Raw genomic sequence first — 19,222 nt, forward strand, 5'->3', positions numbered from 1 at the left:
CTACACCAAACAATTCAGGAAATGATCATTCTGCTTTGAGAAAGCAACAATAGGGATGCAAAGCAGTACTTTATTTTTGCATTGAGGGAAAGGAGATTCTCTTTAATTACTCTGTGTATTCGTCCGTCAGATATTTGAAGACTGAGTCATTGAGGGGTGGATTTTAGTTGAAATGTAAATCATAAGTAATCTAGTATCAATGACATGAAAATTGTCTTATTTAAAAGCAAAACAAAACAAAAAATAGAACCTGTAGAAGCTGAAGAACTTGAATAGAAATTGGTGACCAAGCCTGAAGTTTATGGTGCAAAAATGACTGCCTACACTGATGATAATTTAGACAAGATAGTGAAAATTACACTGAGTTGAGAATTCAGAGCTTCTTATAGTTAAGGGCTTCTTTTGTGAGACATCCAGATGCATTCTCACATCTAAATCCTTGTGGATGTAGTTAGAGAACATCAAATATGCTTAGCAGCATTTTCAGTCTAATGCACAGTGATTCAGACATGAGGCTAGAGAAGGGGTTGTTGATGAAGGTGATCTTATGTCTGAGGTTACAAGAGATTCTAGTATACTACATGCATAAAATTGAATCCACTAGACTAAAACTTGATTAGAATGACAAAGTGCTGTTTCCTTGGTTTGGATAATTACCTGACTAGTAAAAAGCTACTATATTTTATGTGGCTTTTTGTTTGGTTGGTTTTCCTTTTTGGATTTAAACTTGCTTTTCCTCTTTCTTCTTGCATAATTTCATGGACTAAAATAGTAGTATGATAGCAACAGAAGCAGCCATTAGATTCAGCAGTTGATGTTATGGCTGACTATATCTCAAACCTCTTTCACAAAGTGGTAAGCTTTTGTTTTGAGAACTTAATGTATTCAGATGGCAATTTAATCCCTCCTTTTGCTTTTTAGGCTGAACAGACCAAGTTCTTCCTGCTTCTTCTCAAAAACATGTATTAGTTGGTTTCCCACACACACCTCTTGGTTTTTTAACTTCTGATTAGTTTGTAGGTTTGGGGAATATTGTTATTTCCCAAGTGCATGATTTGTATGTCTCGTACTAAGAAATACTTCACAGAGCTGTCCCCAGAATAATTTCTGTTAACATCTCTGGAGCTGTGGGCCAGAAGTCACTTCCTATAGTGTGATCTAGAATTGATGCCATTCTCTAGAACTGGATTTGAAGATGTCTATTTTTAAATAAACACAACCAAGACTTAAGTCTTGTCTTTGAGACCTTTAAGAGTTGGGATTGGTTGGAATTTTTGTACAAGTAGGTTCAATAGTAGTTGTCCACAGAACCCAAGGAGCTCCATTCTTGGAGTACTACTAGTACTACACAGAAATGACAGGTGAGCTGGTACTTCTGTTTCTAGATTAACAGGATATACGTATATTTAAGGAAGGAATGAAAATATAAGAGCTAAGGATATCAGATTAGTAATCCAGTCTCCTTCCACCCTCAGTAAAACAAGCCTAGGCTGTAGTAAGAGGGTGGAAAAAAGTTGTACATTCAAACTGTTGGTAAAAGGGAGATAAGAAAAATCTCTACCTTATTAAGGTTGGTCTTTAAAAGGCATTCATGTTAAGCGTCTGTATCTTTTTCTCCAAAGTAAGCAGTCTCTTCAAATTTTAACACGTTATAGCATGCAAATAACTAGTGTATCCATTGCTATAGTGTGAGGCCATAGCAAGAGAAGAACAATTTTCATCTGTGCCTCAGAGCAGAGGTTTCCAGGGCATGATACACAAGTCATTTCCACATGATATGAAGTAGTGGCGTATACGAACACTTCCTTGTCTACAAGATAAACAGTCTTACACAGGCAACTAAGAAATTGCACATGGGGAAGTATTTACTGAGAGATAATTTGAGCCACAGGGCTGATATCTGCATCACTAATTACTAGGGACATGCTTGCAGTCTGAGGTACAGGCTTATCGCCCCAAAGCTGTCAGTTGCAATCCCCTAGCTGTGCCACCACAGGATGGCTATCTTTGTTGCACTGGTCTGTGAGCTGTGCTGAGCTCCATGGTGAGTTTATCCAGATTGTAAACTAAATTCTTGCTGAATGCAACATCTTGGCTACACTGCTGGTGTGAAAGGTAACTTCAAAGTTACCTAAGGCATATTCATGCAAATTTCATGAAGAGAAACTATTGTAGAGCAGAGATCATTGTTACCTGCTTAAGAGAAAAATCAGATTTGTGTTTCACTTTATATGCACTCAAGAGGATTTTCTGAAAGTGAACAGGCTAGACTTGTGGGTTTACCCTACACCTGTGTTTTTCATGGTATTTTACAGTATGTTATTTCTATTTAAGAACTGTCCTAGAGTTCATGAGAGAAACAGTCTGATCTTCCACAGCTGTTACAGATTTCCTGAGGATGCAGCTAGTTGATATCTCTTAACAAAAGCAGGTGAGCTAAGATCCTAGACAGTGGCAATGTTTTATTCCAAGTATAGGTACTGGCTATAGCCAAAATAGTCAAGTGTAACTACACTAATTGCCTCAGCCACTTTAAAAGTTTTTTCTTTGCAGTAACAAGGCTGTTTCAACTTTCTAATGTAATATTTTGAACAAAAGATTGGATGCTTTCCTATAGTCATACTCACTCCCCAGAAAGTTTCTTCTATTACAGAGCCTTGCTATTTAGTAATTCCAATCCAGTCTAGACTTGTTTTTTCTGGAATAATAAACTTGCAAATCTTCCAGGCTTTTCTTCCTCCCCAAATAAAGTTAGCGACGCACTTCACCACAGATTGATTCATTTAGAAAAGATTTTAATATACTGTTATTGTTAAAAACAACAAAAAAAAAAAACCACCCTGCCAACAGAAAAACCTGTGCATGAAATGGAATGTTTCTCTTCTAGAGTTACACTGGCTCCATAGCATCAACAGTGGAAAAAAATAAGTAACAGCCCTGGAGAGACTTCAGCTACATCAGTTGAAACAAGGATACAGCTAGGGCTATTGGTTAGTCTAAAACAAAAACAAAACCCCACCCACAAAACACCACAGAAGAATACAGCTGAAAAGTGGCTTGTTCTAACTTGCCTAGTATATTGCTAAATTAAAGGCCCCACCTCTGAACCAGGGATTTTAGAAACTGCTCTGACTTTTCTCTGTATACTTGCATAGGAAGTCCTCATGCATTTCAGTATTACTCTCAAGAATCTGAGGGGGCAAGGAGCACAATTAAGCAATTGCTTAAGTTCCTAATACAAGATCGGCCACCATCAGTTAGTTTATAGCTGGTATTTCATGGCTGGAGGAATTTGCATTAAGATTTGTTACATAAAACAATATTGTAAACATGTTTTGAGGACAGATGAAGCAGCTTTAATATTCAAACTTTATTAACTCTTATGAGAGGATACACCAAGTAGACTCAGCCAAAATAGCTAGTTTTCCAGAAAAATTGTACCGCTGGCACTTTTTGAAGCAAGTCTGGAACAAGTCTAAGGGGTAAAGCTCTTTACCCGCATTTCTAATCCACTTAAATTTCTTCATTGGCAGCTATCTTAGCAGCTCTTTCTTCATTCTAAGTGCAAGAAGAATTTCTTGACAAAGTCTGCTAGAATGTGGCATTATCTTGAATCAGCTTCACTCCATGCACTCAATGCTTGCAGTCCTAGATTGTATCTCTGTCAAAAAGCTAGAGAAACTGAAGGACAAAGCACAGATCAAGAGTCAGATAAAACAAAGAATACTTAAGTGATTTAATAATTTTAGATAAGCAGAAAATACAGCTTCTAGAATTAAGATGTTTTGGTTGTTTTCCATTTGGGATAATTTGTTTATCTTGGTTTTGCTGCCATATATCCAGATGTGACTAAACTGTCTCCAGGTAAAAGTTTACTACAACACTTTTGTATTGCTCTAGCTACAAAGATATTACTGTCATCTTGGAAATGTTAAGTTCCGTATTAGTTAAATTTACCACAACAGAGCAGAAGTTACTGATGTCAGAATTGGCAGAAGTTAGTTTAATCCTCTCAGAGAAAGTAAGTTATAGCTTACGTGCAGTGAAACAACATGGAGATGGCCACTAATTCACTGTTCTGCTAGCAGTCATCTGAAAGATTTCAATATTTGCCATATGCATATAAATGTGTCGTGGTCTCTGCTAGTGCTAACACTATCTCTAGGAAAAACAGGTATGCCCTAGACTTCTTGAAAGAGTTCTGGCCTCCAAACAAGGCTATCTATCACGTGATATGGGTCACACACACAGGAGTGCTCAAAACCAGTTTGTTCTCTCTTAAAGACAAGCAGATGCTCATGCCTCTTCCCTATTTGTTAGCATCCTTGAAACACAGAAGTATTGGGCTTGTTTTCAAAGGCGTTGGTCTTTCTTTCAGTTCGCTATTATGTAAACTCTGCTTTTTCCAATAAGTCAATCATGAGATTGTCGGGGTTGGTTTGATCTTGTGAAATGCTTTAAAAAGTATCTTCAGCAGGTCTTAGAGCAGTGTCCTGTATTTCACTATTAAAAAGGTATGCTAAAGGAATTGTTCCATTGGTGTCAAACTATATGGATGTGAAGACTGCATTTTTCTGTGAGCTAGAGCAAAGGGAGAGTCCAGAATTTGGTTTCTTGAATTTTGTAATGAAACTTATGCTTATGAAGCACACAATGATTATGAAAAAATAATAGCAAGCAATTAATTACTACTTTCTAAAGCAATCTGTAAGCCTTGATTTGGTATACTGTGACAGTGGGAGATTACATTAGTTGGCTAGGTCTAAGTAACTTCAACTGAATTATTTGTTGGACTAAATATTTATTTTTTAAATACATAAATAGACTTCTATATCAAACTAACTTCCTAGCTGCTCCTAATCCTTTCTCAAATATTAAGTTGCTGCTAATGAGAAGGGACTTGACTAAAGTTAAAAATAGAGCACGCTGAACTTGACATGAACCTTAATATCTTTTCCAGCTTTTATAAGGATTGTATTGTGAATTGTGTATTGTTTAGTTGGTTTCTTGCTAATTAAAAGTATTGAAATAAACTGTATTGTGAAATAAAGCTGCTGTCATTGCTTTGTTTATATTTTGGATATCTTATCTAAATGTTACTTTACAAATTTGATGCGAAGTTCAAGCTTGGAGATGGGATTTCTAAGTCTTACTAAGACTTTTTTTTTTTTCCTAAAGGCAAAATATATTGCTGAAGACCTAAGACAACTGAAATGTGTTTATTGTCAAAGCCTAAAACAAACTTGTTTTGTTTACTTGGGCTTTGGATAAAGCCAGTGTGGCAGATCAGATATTTCACTATATGGAGTTTGTTACTACAGCCTTTCAGAAGTTTCCAGTGTTCTTTGGGCTTGGTTTTACATAGATCTTTATTCTGCTTATTGTAAATTCATTTATTGACTTAACTGATAAGTTTACTAATTATTTTATAGACATAAGACTGATCTTGACTAAAACAATTCTGCAAAGCTTATTGCATGAAGATTTGGTAAACTCTTAAAGAAAACATCTCTCTCTAATACTTCTTGTTCTGGGAGTAGGTCCTAATAGTGGTTTGCTTACCTCTGATCTTTTATTCTTGTCCTCTAAGAATGTAGACTTGATAACTACAGGTAATAACTACAGTCACTGTCAGGGTGGTCATTGAAGAAGAAGCCATGGTGGTTTAAGGGAACTTTCTCTTCTGGGTGAGTGGCTGTATGTATCCCTAGCACTTGATTTAGGAGACTTGTCCTTATTCCGAGTGATGCTTTTATCTTTATACTTAGTGATGTACTTAAGGGAGAAACAGGCCTGCTATAATCAATAGACTTTTGCCCAATTTTCTTCCACTCGGTAAAAAAAAAAAAAAAAAAAACCTGAATTGATACTCTGTCAAAATGACAGACCAGTGCTAAGTAGTGCTGAAAAAGTTGTGTTGTGAGTTGTCAGTGAAGAAAAAGAATACAAAATTGAAAATACCGTATCATTATACAGTCATGTTATGCCTTCCTCTTGAATATAAGTAATTCTGGTCTATGCCATATCAAAAAGAGTATAGTGGACTTCATCTTTCTCTGTTTTTTTTTTTCTTAGAGGTCAAAGCTAAAATTTTTTTGAGAAACATAATTTGCCAGCACTTCTCTGCCATCTTTTTTTTTTTTTTTTTTTTTGTTTGGGGGGGCGGTTCCCCCCCCCCCCCCTCCCGTTCCACAAGTGTCATGGAAAATCAACAGGAAGAAAGTGTTTTCCTCTTCAGTCATTTCATTTATTCTCTTCCTTCTCCTCCTCGTTATCAGATGGCAGAGTTAAAAATAAAAACCTGATACTTTCGCATAGTGTAGAGCTTAACTACAGAACTGGCTGCCACAGAATATTTTAGCTGTATTAATTTTCAAAAAGAAGCTTATATAGAAGAGAAATCCAGCTGCTGGGAAACTCAGTCCTTTTGAACCAGGAAATTCCTGAGCTGTAGATTGTGAAGTTTGCAAGTATGCTGAAACACATTCATATGCTTACCTTTTTCTTTCTAGGCATTCCTACTGGCTTCTGTTGGAGAGAGAACACTGTGCTAGGTAAGTCTTCTGTTTGACTTAATTGTCCAGGACTACTTTTATTTATGAGAATTGATCCAGAGAAAACACCGATATTTAGGGGGTTAGGAAAAGGGAGAAAATAATTTCCATTCCCTTAGAAAAATAAAGGTTTTTTCGTATGTTCTATATTAGTATTGTATACAATTTGCTCCCTTCCTCAAGTTTAAGGGAGGTTGAGATGCATGGTATGACCTGGCCTCGGTATGTATGATAGTTTCTAATGCTAATAGGCTTTTGCGGGATACTTGGGCCATTAAAGGATGTTGCTCTTAAAAGTTGTGGGATGGAGTGGTAGCATCCTTCTGTGTATATGTTTGCCTTTAGTTTCTAATTCTCTATCACTGATACTAGAGTTTTCTTCTTTCTGAAGTAACTGATGGTGTGAATACTTTGCTCAGAACAGTTCTTTTGAAACAATGCTAAAGCTGTTCTGGGCCCAGAGTGGATAAGATGCTAATCACTGGTGGTTTTTGGTTTTGTTTGGGTTTTTGTCATAACTTCTGGGGTAATCAGTTTAGCCTTCAGTACTCAAATAGATTAATGTGTCAAGCTCTATGCCTGTTGCTGGAGAGTAGTGAAAGTGGTAACTTGGCTGGACATTCCTTTCAGTGGGATTTTGGCCTCAAGAAAGGAAGCACCTCCTTCAGTATAATCTCTTGTGATAAGATCAACCTCTTTGCTCTGCAGCTTAGCACGTGCCCTGAAATAAAATTCAATAAAAACCAACCCTGGCTTGGTTAGAATAAGGTAAGGTAAAAGCAAAATGAAGAAAACGAAAGGAGACAGTGGAAGGAAAACCTTTGGAGAATGATCTCTTCAAAGCACAGAAAAGGTTGTGTTTTGTTTCAGATAGCTGTGCTCATTAAAATGTTAGAGTTCCTAAGCAATGATTTGAAGACAGATGACACACTGAGGTAAATAATATGTGGTGGAGAGAAGGAATAAATAACTTTTGCTCTTGACTGGACGGAGACACTTGTCTAAGCATATTGTCTGTCATAAATCTACTTGTGGAATAAATATTTTGCTCTTGACTGGACGGAGACACTTGTCTAAGCATATTGTCTGTCATAAATCTACTTTTGATGAAAAAAACCTAAATCACAGCACTTTTATTCTGTAAGACAGAATTAATGACATCAGACTTAAGTTTTGTATGCTCTTTTCTTGTGTTCCCTCCATGGTATGCTGTGTTTATCCTGTTATTGTATGTACACTGTCATTTATAGGCTTCATCTGTATGAGAATCTAACAAAGTAAGCTTCCTATTGGTGAAAGCTCAAGTGTAGGTAAGGTTTTGTAGCTTTCTGAACTTTTAATGGACTGTTAGGTACACTAAAAATGCTTACCAGGCTTTAAAAAGAAAATATTAAAGCTATGCCATGCCTAGAAACAATATTAGTAACTTTTCTCCTAATAATTTTGACAGGGCCCAAGAATATAAGCTTCTGACTGTGGTGTACCTAAACATAACCTCCCTTTCTTTTAAGAGTTCCATGTAAGTGTGATGTACTGTAACAGAAGGTCACTTCACTGGACAAATGCAGTGTGGCATTTACTGACAAGAATCAACTCCACATTGAATCAACTACGCTGGATAGCTGATATACTCCAGTTGTACGACATAAATGCATGACTGGTGCTAATCACTTAGTTACCATGTTTGATATGCTTACCCGATGCTAATATAAAAACCTTCCAGTGCAGGGGTGTGCCTGAATACTAACTTTAAAGCTTAGTGTCAAGTTAAACTTTGAATTAAACCGCAGAATGACCTGGAAGTCTGGTAAAAGAGAACATGAGTTGTTTAAATCATGGTGGATGCATCTTGGATGTCTCATTGGCAGACAAATGCTCAAACAATGGTTCCCCAGCTCAGGGTTTTATTGAATGTAAGATACAACTCAGTTGGTCTACTTGTATGGGAACTAAAGATACAATGCATGTAAGAAAAAGTAATAATAAAAAAAAAATTCAACAGCTCTATCCTGGCTTTGCTCCAGTGTACTATATAAAAATTTCTTCCTAATGTTGTGAAACTACACAACTACTTAGCCATTTATCTACAAACAAGGAAGCAACAGGATCTGAAACAAAACATTATAAATGTTTTTTGGCACTTGAAAGGGAAGGATATGATCCCTTCTTCTGTTTTTGGCAGTCACTGACCTCTTGTGCTAACTTCCAGAATGGCTGCAAATCTTCCTAAAATTACTTGGAATTTCTATGCTAATGATGGTAGTGTCACTTCGGAGAGTTCTGCAGATAAACATCAGTGTTTGAGAAGTGCCATTTGTATAAAAACTTTCATGAGCAAAACTGATTTTCTGTCTGCTGCAGGAATCTTAGGGAGCTTATTGTAAGATTTGTTGAAAAATGTCTTTTTAATGAAGGTGAAGGTATTGCTTCTTTAATAGAACATTAGAAAAACTAGAAGCATAAGGTTTTTGTGCAATGGAAATTCTTTTTAAAGAATATAAAAGTTTGGACAAAAAAAAATCCAGAGGGCATTGAGAGCCTCATTCAAAAGCATGCTGCTTTTTCTCATAAATGGGGGAAAAAAAATCCTTGATGGTAAGAATTAATGTTGTGGTCAGGAATACATACTTTGTGTCCAGTAAAGATGGGAGTATTAATGGATGTATGCAAAATGTAAAGAGTACATGACTGTCCTGGTTTTGGCTGGGATAGAGTTAATTTTCTTCCTAGTAAGGAAGAATAATAAAACATACCTGCTTAAATCAGTACCAAAAAGAATGTGGTAATACATCTTAAAATTAAGACAAAGTAGGATCAATTGTAAAGTAGTCTCTTGTCTTAGTAGTCCATTGTTATAATGGTACCAAGTTTATCATTGGGCTGCAGTACATAATACTCTGATGTCAATGTCTTACTGAAAATCATAGAGAAATGATGCTAGCATCAGTCCAAACACTGCGAACAAAGTTAGAGCTGGTTTTGTTCAGTCACGTTTTGACGGTTTCTTAGGATAGAGATTCCATAGGCTGTCTGGAACTGGTTCCTGTGTTCAACCACTGTTTGAAAACTGAAATTTAACGTGTTGCAGGTAGTAAAGCTTGCCTCTTGCCCTTTTGTTGTAGGCCTTGGAGGAGATTCTGTGACTCTCCAGTCTATAATACCTCTCTAGCTGCTATTTTTCTGTTTTGTACAGAATTGAACAAAGACACCAACCTTTGGGGTTTTTTCTCCTCCATTTTTGCTTAATTTTTAAATAATTGACCCCTGAAATCTAAGATTTGAGTCTACTAGTGATGAGCAAAATAACGTTACAGCTTTCAGTTCTGTGCAGTAAATTTTAGCAGAAGCTCTGTTATAACCATTGGTACACAGTGGACAGGCAACATTTGAAATATAACAAGATAACCCGACTGTACTGTGGAGAGACAAATTAACCTAATTTGGGAGTGATTCTATTCTGCCTTTATTTTGCAGTTTAGCTGAAGGTACTCTGCTAAGCTCTGGTCATTATGAATATGAAACATAGCTAAGGTATATGGAAAAAAAGAGGAAAGAGGATTTTTAACTCATGAAATGCTCAGATTTATTGGTATACTAGAGATAGACAACTGTGGCTTCAAATTTTGAATGGTAAGCAATTGTTATGAACTACATGAACACTTCTTGCAGCCATACTAAGTGTACCTGTGTACACTCAAAGTTGATCAGATTTTAATTACAGCACTGAGCTAGGAACATTTCCATATTTCAAGGTTAAATTGTGTTTTAGAAATGTCACCTTTGTATTAAGTAGCTGTACTTATTCCTTACAATGAAGTAAAGTATATGTAAGCACTGATACTATGCCTGGAAAACCTAAACTATTTTGATTTCCTTTCTTCAGTAACTTCCTTTGTTGTTAGTCTCTGATCTTCTACCCTCAAATTTGAGAGTCTAGGTATGCCAAAAACTCAGGAAACTTCATTAACAGGCTTTTTATTATTATTAGATCAGAGGATAACAAGATTAATTTTAAAAGCAAAGGGGATGTGTGTTTTTCAATAAATTAAAAAAAAATATATCTATTTTAGTAGCCTGCTGAAAAGAGATGCCAAGTAGAATTCTCAAAAGCAGTCTAACACACCAGGCATTTAACTCCCATTGAAGCCAGTTTGTGTGAGTCTGTGCGTATGTAATATGGAAACCCCTAATGGATAGCTGCCTTCTGCCCTGCCCTCTCCCCATAGCACTCAAACACTTTTTCAGAATATGAATCTACATTTTTAAAATGGTAACGTATCCAGAGCTTTGATTAAAATTAGTTGGTTTACAGTGTAAAATAATATATTTCCTGACATTAATTCTATAGCTTAGTTCTTGTGCAAACACATAAATAAATGTCCCTAAGTACTGCATCTGCTGACTAGTAAAATGTGCCTAAGGCAAGTCAATGTGATTTATGGACTATATTTCTTTCCCACTCATGTGCCACTCCTCATTGATGGGTGTAAATATTTCCAACAGTTAAATCAGTGATTTAAATGCCAGCTTAAAGTCTGCTCTAAATGAATATTCTTAATTGGAAGTTGTGATCTGTCATCATCAAGACAGTATATCAGTGTTGTTTACTCTTCATAAGAAAAAAACATGTCCTAATTTGAATGTCACTGAAACTCCCTATGTACCCATGTTGGGCAAAGGCCAAGTTAGGATACAGGTCCTTCAATTCTCTGTTTATGAGACCATTATCTATCACTGTATAGTAAAGCAAACATGGTTGCTGAAATAGTAATGCACTTTAGAGATGATACAACAGACATAAGTAAGACTATAGTAGTCTTTCTGTGAACTGATGGGTGCCAGTCCCACATAGAGCCTAATAAGCAGTTAGAGAGCAGTGGGCTTAATTAAGTATGCGCAACAAGGGTTAAAGGAAGAAGTGTTGAGTGTTGGAGTTGACAATCCTATTTTAAGTTTTTTTTGAATGACGTTACTCAGTGTAACTTTTTGCATGCCTTTAAAAAGCATATGGAAAAAATAGTATAATTCACCATAAGGAAATTTCTGTTCTGTTTGCCAGCAAGGTTCTCATCTGGAATCCCACAGAGCAGATAACACCACTTTGGTCACTGGACTGAGCGTGCTTTCTATGTGGATGGGCTAGCCACTAGAGGGGCAGGAGCATAGTCTTTTAGCACTACCGGACAAGACCCCCATCTGCGGTTTCAACTGGGATCTTGAATTGGGGGGGAGGGAAAGGTCTTTGCTAAGCCCTTGATCCTAGTGCTGCCTCATGTTTTGTGGATGCTGTGTATGGGTGGGGCAGTATAACCTAGAAAAATGTCCCTGTTCACTAGCTACTGTGCTGCTAGGCACTTTAACTGCTTCATAGCTGGCAGGTTTATAGAGAAGTTGCTCTTGGTCTTTATAATACGGTGATAAAGCATGTTCTATCCTGTCAGCATGGAGGAGCTGTGCAGCGACAAAGCTTACTTGGTTAGATAAAATACTTTGAGGGTCTTGGCAAGTGGTTTAAAACAAAACTGAGCAGGCTCAAAGACTTTAAAGGCACTTACAGTCTGTACACATACCTTCTTTGGAGCAGCAAGATGAAGTTTAGCTTGTTCAGACATTTGATCAGTTTCTCTTCTAAAGCTTTAACTTCTAGGACTGAGGAAAAGGTTATATTTTGTTCAACCGAATTCTCCACTCTGTTTTTAAATGTCTGCACCAATTTTATGCAAGTCTTCCACAAAAACTACTTCTGAGGGGTGTGTGAGAGACGGTCATTAAAGAATTAGAACAGACTTCTGTGATGGAAAATGTTAGGCATCCTTAACCACAGATGTAGCTCTGCCTGCATAGGTAATGATATGCTTTAGTGTATCTTTCTATTTCAGGCAAAGATGCCCACCCAAAACCAGCAATGTTCTTTTCTTTTTAGTGCATCAGTTTGTCAAAATTAACTTTCATTCAGTAGATCCTCCTAATTTTAGCCTAGTGTGAAACTTTAGTTGCGGTGTTGGGTGTATCGAGGCTGTTTTAAAGATGTGTGTGTGTGTGTGTGTGTGTGTGTGTGTGTGTGTGTTCATAAATAAAGTCGCTGGGGCCCCTTTCCTAAACTAACAGATGCCCATGTGGAAATGTCTGTTGGTGTGTGGTTTTAAATGTTTTTCAGCAATCTGTTCCTCCCCCCCCCCCCCCTTTTTTTCCCCGAATTTTGTAATAAAAAAAAAAACAAAAAACCTCTCTTGTTCGGTATGAGTCTTATTTTCATGATCTGTAAGCTTTAACTGTGTCTGGGAATGGAAGAAACTGCATCTGTTTGACCTCATGCGTAATGCAAATGTGGCATGTTTTTAAAATAACTTTTAAAATATCTTTAAAATTACAGGTGAACACAGCTAGTTACTAATTGGTTTTGTAAACAATAGGTATAGTCTTCAGAAACTGGAAAAATGCATGCTGTAGCCTTCTGGAAAGAGCTTACATGCTTTCCTGAAATATGTTTTTCCTAAATGGCTTCAGAATAAGACACAGTGTAGGTTGGGTGGAGCCTCACAGCCTCAGTAGGACTGAGACATGCTGTTAATTCAAGGGCAGTCTCTCATTAGCTTCATGAGCTGCATAATAAAACATACATAGTAAAAAAAAAAAAAAAAAAAAAACAAAAAAACAAAAACATTTTCAAGGGAATTGCATAAAGTTTAGTAAAGGGTCCTCAGAATTACTGATTTTTTGCAGACATGCTGGTGCATCATTGTGAATCTTTTTTGCCTGAAAACATGATTATACACTCAGACTTTAGTTAATAGGTTACTTATGTGGTGATCTAGTAAACACTTTTAAATACTACTCCAGTTTTGTAATTAGTGTATTTTTGGAGACAGTGCTAGAAATTGCTAGTGTTGTCTTCCCATCCCCCAGCTTTTGAGCTCAGAGGAGTCTAGTTTGCTTGCAGCTGCAGTGGTAGGCATCTTTCGGGAAGTGACCTTGGCTTGTATTAATCAAATTCAGAACACACAGAAAAGCTTCTTGGTAACATGCTGACTTGATGTAAAATTTTATAGCATCCATTTTCTTTTAAAATGAGGCCATCTTATAAAAAGGGAATTTATTTATGGTATCTCAATTTAAAAGAATTTCGCTAAAATGAGATGGTATTTAGGGAAGGTAAAACAACAAAAACAAACTGCTCATTTTACTGAGAGGAAAATAGCTTTTTATATATGTCATTAAGTCTTAGATTACCATTGGCAAAACTGTATTTTAGCCTAGCTAAACTATGAAAATACAGCGTTATTTGATAGCATTTTCATTGGTGTCTTACCATTTTTGAAAAAGAAAAGCTTGGTTAGTAGGGCATGATGTCAATCAGCTAAGATTCTCATGATGTCTTTAACTTTCTGACTTGATGTATTTTAATCACTTACTGCATCTTTTGTTAGCAGCTCTCAAGGCATTAAACTTAACCTCATAGTAGCTGTATTGAGCTGCTGCCTATTTGCATAGATAGAGAAAGGAATCTACCTGTGCCTGTTCAAGAAATCACTGTTTGACCTTGCCCACCAGCTGGAAATTGTTTTTCATTGGCTGCTCTTAAATGGAGTGGTTGACTATTCCTGAAGCAGGTTTTGAGAATTTTGCATTATTATCTTCTTGCCTGAAACTATTTTGTGACTTGAGTTACAAAAAGAAGATTGTTGGCAGTATTTTCAGCTGGCATAGCTGTTTGTAAGAGTACCTGTCTCTATCCTTCCTTGGGACCTTCACAGAGGGCTGAGACCAGAATATCCTTCATCATTACAAAGTGCTGTGAAAGCCTTTAAGGTTCTGGGGTAGGATAATTTACCAGTTTTCAAACTGCATCTTTCTGGAGAATTAGTAATAGCTGCCACCTGACTAATGTTTTTTTCCCTTAGGTTGTCATGTGTGTTATCTTGAACAATTTACCATCTGGATGGTTTCAGAGTTTGGAAAACTGAGTTCTACTTTACCTGGCATCTTCAGCATAAACCTCTTCTGCATGTCGATAGCATATTACTCATTTTACCTCTTCACAATTATATTCAGATTCTTATTCTTTCTGCAGCGTGTTGGAGATCCAAGTATGCTAACATACATGTTCTCAAGTGTTTCCTGACTTGACTGCTGCCTGTTTTGGAATGGTTAATTCCATGTTGTTTACCTTGCAAGTGTATGCAATGACTTGCCATTCTACTCAATACCAAGTCAGAGTTGCTAATCATTCACTTCAAGATCTCTGTGTAACCCTACCTCTTTCTGCTGTGATGAACATACTCTTAGGTTACTTTGCTACTGAATTTGCCTTAACTACGTGCTTTATACATTATATATAAATTCTCTTCATGCTGCCTCATATTATATTGTCTGTTATTGCACCAAACTGAGAACTCTTCATCCACATCTTCACTTAGAGTGCTTTAGTCCTCTTTCCTTGTAGTCTGCAAGGCCAACGAAGAGGTGATAAATCTGTTGCTCTCCATGCTTAAGTGGTAGTTGACACTGACTTTCCAAAATCAAGTGGATGCTGAAACACAATCATAGATTACGTCATTTAGTATTTGCTGTCATCAGCTTTTTCATCAGTCTCCCAGCTAATAAAACTGGTCCCAGGACAGATTTTTGGGATACCCCACCACGTACTGATTCACTCAACCAGTAGTCCCTGAGATGAAACTACAGTGCTAGTGATGATATTTTGACTCTAGAAAGCTTGTGTTGTAAATCTCTCCATTCAAATTTTAAACTAGAACTACTGATTAGGAGATGACAGCACCTGGAACTGCTGATACAGAACAGAGGCATACAGTGGAACAAGAAGCCTGTTCTATGTTCTTCCTCTAGTTCTGTAATCTTAGTCTCCACTCACTCTAAGATGCATCTTGTCTTTTTCCGTGCCAAAGCAAGACAATCTATTACAAATGTCTTGTGTCCAGACCATTTTCTACTTCTGTGGCTAGGTATTACATGTTTTCCCATGCAAGACTGTGAACAGCTGATGATTTTTGTACCTAAGAGCCACAACTTCAATGTCCATCCTTCTTGGAGTAGATGGGGGATGACTTGTTTTGAAGTCAACATCTTGAAGCAGAGTATTACTAATGGTACTGTAGGGACTGGACAGTGTGCAGTAGTACTCTTTGGGCTGCCCAGCCTTACGCCAGGGCAATGCCCATTCCTTGTTTGACAAGAAGCAAAGTAAATCATTGCAGCTCTGGAACTGCGCATTCCAAATCCTTTCCGACAATTCTGTGCTGGTTTTCTCCCTCCCTCCCCTTTCGCAAGGTCAGTCTTTCCTGTTTGCCAGCACAATCTCGCTGCTGTCGCGTACAGCTCCGTAGTTCAGTGCTGCTTTGATACTGCCTAGTATCAGTCCTGCCCATTAGATTACTGACCCGGTCTTCAGCTAAAATGGGGGTAAGGGGATCCACTTCTGCAGCTCTTAACTTCTGACTCACTGGCGTGCTGCTTCTGCACAGCTCCTGTTCCTTTTCATTTCCATGCTAAAACGCTTAACTTGCAGGAGGCGGCTGGGCGCTCCGCTCCGTACGTTGCTCGAAGGGGAGGAGAGGAGAGGACCGTCCTCTGACTCTACCTCAGCCTCAGCCCGCTCCCTCCGGTGGGCAGCGGGGCGAGCGGGGCCGGCCGGGCCGCAAGGAGTTAAGGGCAGCCTTGCCGCCCGCGGTTCCCTGCCGCCCGCGGTTCTGTCTGGAGCCGCCGCGCTCTCATTGGTTGCGAAGAGGTGAAATTGAAACCACGGTAAACTTTTGACCCTGTAGCAGTTCTTGTGGAACGCCTTCCCCTTGCCAAGAGCAGAGGGCTTTTTTCCCCCCTTTTCCTGTATTTATTCTCTGTGATCGTGCCGTGCCGCATGCAGCCTCTCCAGGGGAGGGGGGGGACAAGCACAAGTCGTTTGCGTGTGCAGCTAACGGTAAAGCTGGAATATGTCTTAACTGCTAGTGCCAGCTATCTTCTAAAACTCTGATCAGTAAACAAGTAGGCGTCCATTTTTCAACTATCCTAGATGGCTTTTGGGTGGTTAAAAACAACAACCACCCACCAACTTGATGGTGACTATCGCGGCTAATTAGAAAGTGGGGAAGGGAGGTTGAGTCATCAGGCGCGCTGGCTGCAGTGAGCTCTGCTGATTAATAAACGTGCTGGTTTTTTTTAAAGATTGAAGTGGTTTCTCTGTACTGAAATCCGAGGTAGAAATGTCTCATTATTACTTCTTAGTTTGTAAGTTGGTGTGTTCAATACATATTTACCTAACCGTAACTTTTTCTATTCTTCTGCATCTTCCTTAAACGGAAGAACGTACGTGTTCAGTCTGGGAGACAAGTAGTGCCAGCTGAACTTCATTGCCAACTTGCAAAGCGTCAGAAGCCCATGGTAGCTAGTGTTACGAATTTTTATTTAGGTAGGGCAACTAACAAATTCTGGACCTAATTAGAGTGTCACTTTCAAACTATGCAGAGTTTGTCACAAAAAAATCAAAATGTCTGTGGTAGAGAAAGTTCACCTTCCCTCTGTAGCTTTGCCAAACCAGGCAAATTAAAGCAGCATTACGTTTTCAATGAAGTATGAATACGAGATTTAGTTAATCCACGTTTCTTTCCCCTTAAACATGTCTGTCTTTTCACCGACAAAAGAATAGCTGACTTGGTTACTTTACTGCATCAGCTGCCATTTTCTCCCTCCCCCGCTCCCAGGCACAGGTATCGGCCTGCTGTTCTTGCTGGAACATTAAACTTACTGAATGTTAAGTGCCACTTAATCAAGGAGTCACTCAGCACCTGACTTAGAGATAACATTCAAAACTCTTCCTCAGCAAAGAAACTTGATTCCGGACTACTTCAGGCTGATGTTTTCACTTCTCTAGTGGCTTGTTCTTGCAAATAGTTGCATCAGATTTATACAGCTTGTTCATTTTCCTAATGAGAGATTAGCGTGGGGAGGAACCCTCAACTGCTGTGACTTGGATTTTTTAAAAATTCAGTTCAATAAGCAGTGCAGTGGTTAAGAAGTGTTTAGTTTACGGCAGTGTTAGCATAGCAGGACAAGATTGTGAAGGTTTGGTGTGGGCTGTTTTCGGAGCGCTGCTGTTCTCACTGCAGTTCTATCTGGGAATTGAGGGAGTCTCCTGAAGCATTGCCAGCAGCATCAAGGGAACAGTGAATATAATATGATTAATAGCAGATCCCCTGCCCCCTCTTGTGTGCAGTTCTTCTTGGAGCCGCAAAAGAAACATGCGCTTGTAATGATAGTTGGTGGCCTCCCTGTTTGTTCCAGCTAGTGTTCCCAAGCAGCAGCTATTATATAGTTTATTTTTCCCCACTCCCTGTGATTCTTTGTTCTGTCCTCCCTGTGCCTGTGTGCATCCCGTCTGCTTCTCATTGTCCGTTTCATGGCAGTTCGTCTGCCTTCACAGTGGAGCTGCGCTGAAGCTGCAAATCATATTGCCTATCACAGTGAAATGGAATAATGCTCTTCTAAAGGAAAGAAGAGTGAGTAACAACTGCTAGGAACTAAGAATCACTTGTGAACTCTATTTTTGAAGTGTCATTTAAATGTTTCTATCTGAAAGGCTTCTCTTGAACAGTTGTATGATTGCATTGTGGTAACGTTGGGTGCACATGCTTTTAGCGTTAGAAATCAGTGATCTCTAAAAATACTACTGTATATACCAGCAGTAGAGTGGGAAACTGGGAAAAAATGAACACTGACTCTCAAGCTAAAGAAACACAGGCTTCAACAGATTTGTAAATCCTGTAACTTCAAAGTACCCTACTTTGGAGGGAGTGTTATTGAAGACTATTATTGAGAGCTAACTGCTGATCATGAGAAAATCACTAGTGTAACCTTTACTAATGAAAATGGCCAGAAAGAGGGCTATCGGGGATACTGTCAATGCATTTTGTAACCAAAAAGCACTAAATGAGCAGTCACAAACTGAAAATAAACTATGGACTTTTTTACTGTTTTATTCTGTGTGTTTATTCAGAGTAGATTTTGAGGTTGGTTACATCTCCCCAGTTTCCTCAGGGGGGAATTGCAATCTGCTGCTTTGGAGCTGCCCTTTTAGAATTTTCTCCCCCCACCAAGATTTCCAAACTGTGAATGAGAAATTTAAGAAGTTCATGCCAAGGTGTTTTCATCTATTCTTTCTGTTATCTAGAGTAAGCAGTTCCTATTGTCATGTTTTACTGAAGGATGGAAAGATGATTTAGAGGAAATTCTAGAGCATAACCTCTCAATTTGGAAAATTATTTTATATTCCAAAACTCATCAGTACTTATATTGTGTGCTTCAAATTTCTGCTGGCTTATTTTCCCTCAGTCTCCTGGCTTTGATCAGAGTTGTATGGTGAGCTGGACTCTGGCATCTGGTATTAAAGCTTGCCACTTCCCTCTAAATCAGCTCCTAACTGTCATGCTGGCACAAATGATGCTGAAAAAGAGTAGACCTGTAGTAGTTGGAACTTAGATTTTTGTTTGCTTTTAAAACATTACCGTTGTATCTCTGTCTTCTCTGCTTTTATTTCTATTTCAGTTGGTGATGAAACTTACTATCTGCAGTCCAAGTATTTCATCAGGGGATGCAATAAGAGGCTTTTTCTCTGCTTCTTCCTCAATAGGTTTGTCTCAAAGCTGTCCTGTCTGTAT

At 38.2% G+C, this 19,222-nt stretch overlaps 1 protein-coding gene across 1 annotated transcript in view; it reads left to right on the top strand.

Annotated features, from left to right (window-relative positions):
* NCOA3 (nuclear receptor coactivator 3) overlaps positions 1-19,222 on the top strand; it is an 87,210-nt gene that overhangs the window by 13,697 nt on the left and 54,291 nt on the right. The window contains exon 2 of the mRNA XM_009282213.1: positions 6,513-6,554. The gene's annotated coding sequence lies outside the window, so the exon portion shown is untranslated. The remainder of the gene's footprint in view (positions 1-6,512; positions 6,555-19,222) is intronic.

The sequence above is a fragment of the Aptenodytes forsteri genome, unplaced genomic scaffold (assembly GCF_000699145.1).
Source record: "Aptenodytes forsteri isolate BGI_AS27 unplaced genomic scaffold, ASM69914v1 Scaffold149, whole genome shotgun sequence".
NCBI lineage: Eukaryota > Metazoa > Chordata > Aves > Sphenisciformes > Spheniscidae > Aptenodytes > Aptenodytes forsteri.